The following is a 9,330-nucleotide window of genomic DNA, read 5'->3' as shown; positions in this document are numbered from 1 at the left end:
CACAGTAGGGACCTGGAGAACATAAAGTAAAATACACATTTTAAAGTTTTAAATACTGAGCAATTAAAAAATTCTTAATTAACAAACATAAAATGTCTGGAGCAATTAAGACAAATAAAACAAATGTAACTCAAAACAAAAACAAAAGCTCTCATTGACTTCTTTTTTTATACCAAATTCTGTAGATTAGAATGGAGTAATCAGAACCAGCTGATTGTTTTGTTTATGTCTATTTCACACAGTGATGAGGTTTTACCAGTAACAGTGTTGATCACTGTGATAAACAACATTTAATGGTTTCAGTGCTAAAAGAGCTGCATTCATCAATCATTACGATAATCCAATACTTGCAATGGTTGCTTGAACAACTTTTTCATTAAGGGTGTATTCATTTTTTTTCATTGCAGATTAATATTGTATTAAAACCATGACTTTAGTTATTAAAGGTTTTAATAACAGCGCATGCCCAGCTAAAATTAATCATGCTCAAAAATCTCTTAAGACTTTTCTTTTTATTGTCTGCATGAACACTCAAAAGAAACATTTGACTGGGTGTGTGCCAACCTGCAATCAAGGGCTTTACCACCATTCTCTGGAGTCCTGCTTAGACTTGATGATCATGGCCTTGGCAGAGCAAGATAGGAAGCATGCCATGAGTCTCGCAAGGAAGACACAGTACTATGTTTTTTTTTTTTGCTGTATAAACATCCTCTCACTCAGTCTGCATGCCGCTGGTTCAGCATCCAACTTGTCAGGTGCCTCCTGAGTAACTTTGGATAACACACCCAACTACTGCTATTCTTATATGTTCTATGTGTGGGAATCAATTTCATGTGCAAGATGGATACACATTGAGATTATATGAGTTTTTTTTTTTTTTTTTTTTAAATGCACCATTTCTCGTGTATAATTCCACACAGAATTATTGGCACCTTTTCAAAATTGTAAGAAATACTTTGATTTCAATCATGTGATACTTCTTTCATTTATATTTGTGGCAAGAAACTAGTGTTGACAAAGAAATCACACATCCAGCCAGTTTAAATTGCTCAGTCTTTCTGTACCACACTGAGCATTTTAAAAGAATTGTCAAAGGATGTAACGCCCAAAGCAAAACTTAAAAAGGACAGTTCTGAAGCAGTTGGGAGAAGGCATGTTAAATCTGAGAGACACTGGAGCAATCAGCAAAAGAAGAGTGGTTCAAAATTCTAGTAGTGAGGTCGAAGTAACTCATTTATGGTTGCAGGAAGCTATTGATTTCACTTATTATTTCGAAAGGGTGTGCCACCAAGTATTATGTTGATGGTCCAACTATTTTTGCCCATTTCTGGACTTCTGTTTTGAATGTGTGGAATTTTCTCAGTTATTTTTTTAATTGCTACAATGCAAACAAAAGAAGTAAATGTGTGTATATTGAAGCATTTGTAACTGCTTTAATATTTGTTTCTGAAAGAATTACAGAGGTGATAGTATTTTTGAACTTTTAGTCAGTTCTCTAAAGAATTAACACAGTACATTGAAATCTTGTTGACAGTTGTTTTGTTTTGAACTACACTTCTTTAGTCTTTCAAGGTGCATGTGCCTAAGTTTGTGTGCGTGACCCCTATATGTAACCATCTCTGGGAGATCAGGGGACCAAGAAAAACCAGCCAAATTGGCACACAGTGCACAGGAAAAGTATCCAGTCTGCTCTTATAGATATCCTGTCAGCTTGTTCCCTGTCCTTCCCCCTATTGGCTGAGGAAGAATGGTCACATGAGCAGATCTCACGGAAAGCACACTATCTGTAGCAGCACAGGCTTTCATTTGGTGAGGTTTGTTTAAAAATGCTGTTTCTAATTTGAACAGGGAGGGGGGGATTTCTGCTGCCGAAAGCACCTTCCATGTTCATTGTCTGCGTGCTTGTCTCAGGTCACCAGGATGTTGACTATTTTGGATCGGCTGGGGTCAGCATTTAGATGTTATTTTCTTGACCCCCTCTGTACAGTTAAAAAAAATTGGAAAGGCTACTAGCAATGGACCTCATTCACCAATATGCTTCTAAGAATTTTCTTAAATGTGTTCTTGAGAAAGTCCTAAGAAAAAGCCTGCATTAGATTTAAATGTGTTTTTAATCCACAGAATTGTATGCATGCTCTTATCATGGTGGATAGCATTAAACTAAATAAATCTTAAATTCAAAAAGAATATTTGTCAAAACCATGTAGGTGGGTTTTAAGAAAAAGAAATTGTATATTGCATTCGACCGTTAGTCACCATAACTAAACTAACATTAGATAGTATGACATAATGAATAGTGAATGTGTTTTTACATAATTTGCCAGCTGTGTAATGCAAGGTTGAACATTACTCATGAGCAAGAGCTGCCTTTATACAGATGGTGTGGTAATTCCATCAAGCTAGTCACAAATGTCATGTGACACATATAAAGATGCTGTGAAAAGCATTAGGAACACACCCCCTTAAAATCTATAAAAAAATGTATCATCATGGCATACATAAAAATGTTAACTAGATTAATTTGTGCTTTTGTGTAATATTGGTTGGAGCATATGATTGCAGAGTGTTAAAAAACAGTCATGTATTGTAGCATTGGCATCATACCAGTTTCAGTGAAGCAGGGCTCGTGAAGCTGTACTTTTGGTGTGACCTGGTGGAACCGGACTTGCGCAGGGGCACTGGCCTCCTCTCCCATGTGTCACAGGGTTATTTCTGGCCTCCCGCACCACAGCTGTGATGTAAAAGGCACACTTCCTTCTTCCTGCGCTTCCACACTGGCTAACATCAGGCCCCAGAGATTCCTGCTTATTCCTTCCTGCAAAATGGACAGGAAGTGGATGAAAATTGTGTTCTAAAAGTACAGTTTTTTGAGTGATGAGACATTTTGAGCCATTAATAGATGATTCTAGAGACACCTCAAACCATAATGTTTCCTTTATTCAACATATGAGAGCAATTTGTAATCTGTCATAAACAAACAGGGATCTCTAAACATAGTCTTGTGCATTTGTGCCAAATGTTCCACTTTTGTCTCCTCTGTCCTTAGAATATTTTCCCAGAAGCATTGTGGAACATCCAGGTGGCCTTGGCCAAACGTGGAGAGCAGTGGATTCCTTTATGGTGTCCTTCCATGAACTAAGGTTAAGGTAGAATGATTGTTTTATGTGGATAGTTTGTTGTACTGTAGATTGATGTACACCCACGTCTTTGCAAAACTTTTATAGCCTTTTCCAGATGCGTATGTGTAACACATCTTCTGAGGTCTTCTGAAAGTTGCTTTCATCAATTAACTGAAACTTTAACTGGAAAAGTCATTAACAGAGAGGTTCACTTGTTCTAGCCTGCACTGTGGATGTTCACTTGTGCTCAATAAAATGCAAGTACACAAGTCTGTGTTATATTAGTTTAATTAGTTGTGTTTGTCTATAACTGTGACTAAGATGACAATCAGACCACAGTTTGTTTTGTTTTTTTTTGCTGTACATTTGTCACACTAAATGGTTTTACATCTATCATCATACAATATGTTAAATAAGACATGAACATGACAATAACAAAACATTTCTAAACAACCTTTTATTTATTTTAGAAAAAAGGTGTAACACCTATATCACCCATGTGAAATAAATTTTATCACCCATTTCTATAAATGGTGATCAGTCTTTTCCTTTACTGTGGAGGATTTCTGACCCAGTCTATGTTTGCAGAATGGCTTTCATTTAGCTACATTTTAAGGCACCTTAGGGTCACATTGTCTTAATGGTTCTTTTGGACCATTTAGCTTTTGTGCTTTGGATTGTTGTCTTTCTAATAACCTGAGCTCAGATCACTAATGATCAAGGATTCTCTTGCAGCATTTTCTGGTAGCAAAAATCATGGTTCTGTTTATTATGGCAATCACCCAGACACTAACATTGGATCATCACATTATCACCATATTTGACTGTGATATGTTGGTGTGATATGTTTTAGGGATGTTCCAATCGGCTATTTTAATTCCAATCCTCTTTAATTTCTTTGTTTTACTCAGTGTTCAGAACACCATCTGGTGTGATCACTATTAGCAGACATTATACCTAGCCAGCAGCAGCAAGGACACTCTCACAAGGTAAATAAACAAGTTTAGAATCTGAAGTGTGGAACTGGTTTACAGTGGGACATTAAATCATAACAAAATATCTTAAATATGTAAAAATTAAATAAAATAAAACTATTGTTGAAATGCTCTGTTTTACCAGAGAACTACGTGCCTTTCTTTGTTTTTAGACAAGCCTTGAACAGCGCAACAGGGGAGAGGCTAATATACACGCGATATAGAAAACCCATATAGTGCATTCACCTATGAAACAGTTATTTTACACCAGTAATGGACCAACGACAACAAAAACACTCACAAAGTGATTTGACTGCAGTGTTTTGAACTGGAAGCTGAATGGTCAGGGAGTTCATTCAGACTAGATTATAAACATATTAACATGTTAGTGAAAAACAATCGAAGAGTCTTGATGTTTCTATTGGTTAGTAAAGTCTGGTTTTCACTTTGCTTCTTTGGATAACATTTTTGCTCATTTTACTTGTAGTATAGAACAGCCATGAAGACTTATCCATGGCGTATGAGACATGTAGTCCCTTAGGCCATGGTTTGTTTTACATATATGATAAGACCCCCTTTAACCAGACCCACATATGAATCAACTCACACCGCTTCTCAGTATAGTTATTAGTTGTTTATATTAAGGTTAGATTGATTGTGAAAAGAAAACAGCCCAGCTCCACTACACATTTCAGTTCATGGTTAAAGAACCTCAAAGCTTACAGCACAAACACAACCACAATCTTTTCCAGATTTTTGGTCAGAACAAACAGCAATATGCTATGTAAGTACAGTAATTTTATTTTTGATTACAGAGTGATGCGAAGCATGCCAAAATGCAGATTAACACTCCTTAACACAGGAATGCATACCCCCCAAGTCATTTCAACATTGTGAACACCAAAAAAACTGAGGTCAGTTGCAATTAGCGCATTTTAGAAATGGCTTTGTAGCCAAGTGAGCACAATTGGCCTGGCTCTTTTGGGTGGGTCGATGGCATTTCCTCCCAACATCACTCCCAAGTGTGATGTTGGTCAGCACAGGTGTCTGTTAGCTGTTGTGTCGGAGCTGGGGACCCGCACTTTTCTACGAGAGCGCTGGCTACCTAGCAATGCTGCATCAGCAGCAGTTTGAAAAGAAGCTTTGGCTGGCTTCACATGTGTCGCAGGAGACATGTGATAGTCTTCACCCTCCTAGTGTTGGGGACATTGCTAGTGATAGGGGGAGTTCACATGGATAGAGATGGGTTAATTGGTTTTCCAAAATAGGTACAAAAAATGGGGTAAAATTAGAAATAAATAATAGCAAAAAAAGGAACTCTTTCTGAGGTAATTTCAGTTACTTTCTTTCTCATTCTTCATTTAAATTTTCATTTTATGGCAACATAATGTTCTGCTTGTTGAGGTATTTAGCCTACTTCACATTGCTGGAAAGGTTCAATTTAATTGATGTTATTAAAATTATTAACTATAATCTGTTAATAATATAATTAATTATAGGTATCTTTTCATTGCTGGTGTTCTATGTCTTTCCATGACTTCATTTACTCATGTTGTCTTTTTTTGTATTAAAATGTGTCAAATAAACAAGAACAGAAGAAAAAAAGAGGAGGAAGTACTTTGTTATTGCATTGTATGTGACAGCAATTAGTGCTGTAACATATAGGTAAAGGTGCACGTATTTGTCACTGTACAGTGTACACTGTACAGCGAAATGTGTCCTCTGCATTTAACCCATCTGGTAGTGAACACACACTCACACACACACACACATGTGTTAGGGGCAGTGAGTACACACACACACACACCCAGAGCGGTGGGCAGCCAACTCCAGCGCCCGGGGAGCAGAGAGGGTAAAGGGCCTTGCTCAAGGGCCCAACAGTGGCAGCTTGCCGAGCCCAGGAATCGAACCCACAACCCTGTTATCGATATCCCGGCGCTCTAACCGCTGAGCCACCACTGCCCCATATCATTATACATATTACATACATATTATCACTATACATATAAGCAGTATGTAGTTTGGTCAGCCCTTGTGTTGGGCCATTTTTGGAATCAGTGCAAACATCATATTCTAATTCTAATTTGTACGAACTGAAATAATCCTTTTCACACATACACATTCACATTCCTCCCATTTTTCTGTACCCTCTTCCATGCACAATCGCTTTCCTCTGGATGACAGATGCTGCTTAACCCCTGTGCCCTATCATACTGAAATGGCGTCTACTGACTGACAGGATTGAAGTGGCCTCAAAAAAAAAAGCAAACTGTTTCCCCTCTACACAGGAAGCCCTGAGCTGAAAAAAAGAAGATGGAAAGAATCATGCCAGTGGGCGTCACCCATGCATCTGATGGCAGGCAATATCAAAGCATGCATCTGCATGACCACTGTCTTGTGCCTCTGTCAGTGTTACTAAGGCAAATGAGAGTTAAAAGCCCAATGAACAAGGGATGTGCTTCCTGACAGAACATGTGAATGAGAGACCATGACATGTAATGTAAAATGCAGGTTTAGTTAGCAAGTATGGGTATGGGGCAAATCTCCAGATTAATGATATTGGTTAAGTGGTGAACCATTCTTAGCATAGCAGTGATTCCAACATGGTAGGAGCGTGTTTATTTGTATTACATATGTACTGGTATGTGTGTCATAGTGGCACATTGGCATTGCTGGAGTTTTTGCACACATCAGTATCATATTGTATGATATTCAGCACACAGTGGTCTTGTTGGCCGGTGACCAATACAGTTTGATTTTCCCACTCATTCAACTTATCAGTTCATTACCAGGGTAAGTTGGTGGGTTTGTGCACGGATACTAGCAAGCTGTGCTGATGATCCCTAAACAAAAAGATGACTAACACACAAAAATGGTTGTTGTTTTTTAGGCAGACCAGCACATTCTGTCTAAAAAATGTACCATATATGCACCATAAACAATCGTTGTACATTAAGTTTGCAAATATGGATATGAAATCTTGATGTATTATGTCTGTAAACTTGGTTGACACACATTTTGATCCAGGAGATATTAATTGAACTCCACTTAACTGCATGATAGACTATTGAGTAATGCACCCCTACTTGGAAGATCACATGCACAAATCAGTTAAAGGAGTCTGGCTTATGCTGTCTTAGAAGGAGACAATCACAGATTAGTTAGGTTTGTTTTTGGATTTATAGTCTTTACCATTATTCAATATTCACTAAATGGCTAACTTAAGTGTTTCCAAGTGTTGTTTGAACATGAAATATATTTTCCTACCTGACTATACACAGCGATTGCAAGCTGATGCTCCTGTAATGTAATGCCACTGCACCTGCCAAACCATTAAAACAACTTTTTGAGTCAAATAATCACACAAAGTTTATGGCAGAACATGAGAATGGCCTGTATCTACTGTGCCTTTGGGAAATGACCAATAGCTGACTTCTAGCCAGACGCTGCTGTTACTGTCTCCTATTGGTAACAAGTGGCTGTATTTGACAGCAGTGTTGTGGCCCTTAGGCAGTATGCGTAGAGGAGGCCGCACTGCTCACCACTGGGCATCCTCATTAGGTTAACTTGACTGTTAGGCACTCCCAAAGCCATAAAGAGGGTTCATTTGGAGAGTCTACTGCCCTCTCTGTCACTCTGTCCTTTTCTCTCTATATAGCAGCCTTTTACTGAATCATTGTTTAGAACTCATTAAAAAGTCAAAAATTTAGTCATGTAAAATACAAAGTACACCCTCTTTAAATGATGTGGTTTTAAGTATCAGGACATAAATAGAAAAAACATCTGGTCCTTAGAAGGCACACAACATACTCTAATGACATTTTTTATTTTACAAAAATATAGCCAAAATTGAAAAGCCATGTGTGGAAAAACTAAGTACACCCCTTGAATCAATAGCTTGTGAAACCATCTTTAGCAGCAATAACTTAAAGTTATTAAAGTACGATTTTATCTCACATTTTTCTGGCAGAATTTGGCTTTTCTTGACAGTGTTGCTCTCTTTCCCATCACAGCATTTTAATTGGGTTGTAGTCTGGACTTTGACTGGGCCATTGAAACACCTCGATTCTTTGCTTTTGCAGCCATCTGTTGTAGATTTGCTGGTGTGCTTCGATTCTTTGTTCTGTTGCATGATCCATTTTTGGTCAAGCTTTAGCTGTTAGATTATTCTCTGGTCTGTACTGTGTTGTGTTGTCTGTCCGCACTTGTTTGTTTGTGTTGCACTTGTGTCTTGTATGCACTGTCTATGTTGCACCATGGTCCTGGAGGAACGTTGTTTCGTTTCACTGTGTACTCTGTATGTAGTTGAAATGACAATAAAACCCACTTGACTTGACTTGACTTGAGATTGATGGCCTTACATTTGACTCTAGAATACTTTTGTCCACAGAAGAGTTCATGGTCGACTCAGAGACTGCTAGGTGCAAAGACTATGCCAAAATCCTGTGGCTGCAAAACAAGCCAAGATAATCACCCTTCCACCACTGTGCTTGACATGCTGTGTCTGTGCTCATATGCTATTTTTGGTTTTCACCAAATGTGGCACTGTGCAGTATGACCAAACATCTCCATTTCGGTCTCTTTTGTTCAAAGGACATTGTTTCAGAAGTTTTGTGGTTTGTTTAGATTCAACTTTGCAAACTTACCATTGCAAACGAACACACCTGAATGCTCCAGACCAGCAAACTTTGCTTTTGCTTTTATAAAGGTGATCACACTTGCTGATGATCAAGTATTTGATTAGCAGCACCTGACTGTTTCTTATCCTCTTAATTTCAATTGAAGCAGTAAAGGTGTACTTAAAATTCCCACACTGCTTCTGCATTTTGGCATAGTTTTTGTTAAATAAATAATGACACACTGTAATTTGTCATGTGTTATTATTAATCTGAGGTTGTATTTTCCTATTTTTAAGACATTTGAAGAATCATAGAATTCAAAGAGGGCATACTTTGTTTTTTACATGACTATACTTGCTGCCAAACAGCTTGCCAGATTCTACTACATTTGTGAAAGAACCTCATATCTGTCTTTCTCTTCTTTTTGTCTTTTTGTTTTTGCCTAATGGTTTTTACTAATGACAATAATTTATCAAGATATTAATAAGACAATAATCAACTTTATTGAATGTCAATGAGTCAGCGTGTCCATGTTTTGGTCTGTTAGAGCTGCCCTGGTCAACTGTAAGCTTCTGTGAAGTGAAATTATCTAGGGATGTCAACAGCTCAACCACAAAG

Source organism: Salminus brasiliensis, chromosome 20 (assembly GCF_030463535.1).
Source record: "Salminus brasiliensis chromosome 20, fSalBra1.hap2, whole genome shotgun sequence".
In the NCBI taxonomy this organism is placed as follows: domain Eukaryota; kingdom Metazoa; phylum Chordata; class Actinopteri; order Characiformes; family Bryconidae; genus Salminus; species Salminus brasiliensis.
Note: the sequence above shows the minus strand (reverse complement) of the source record.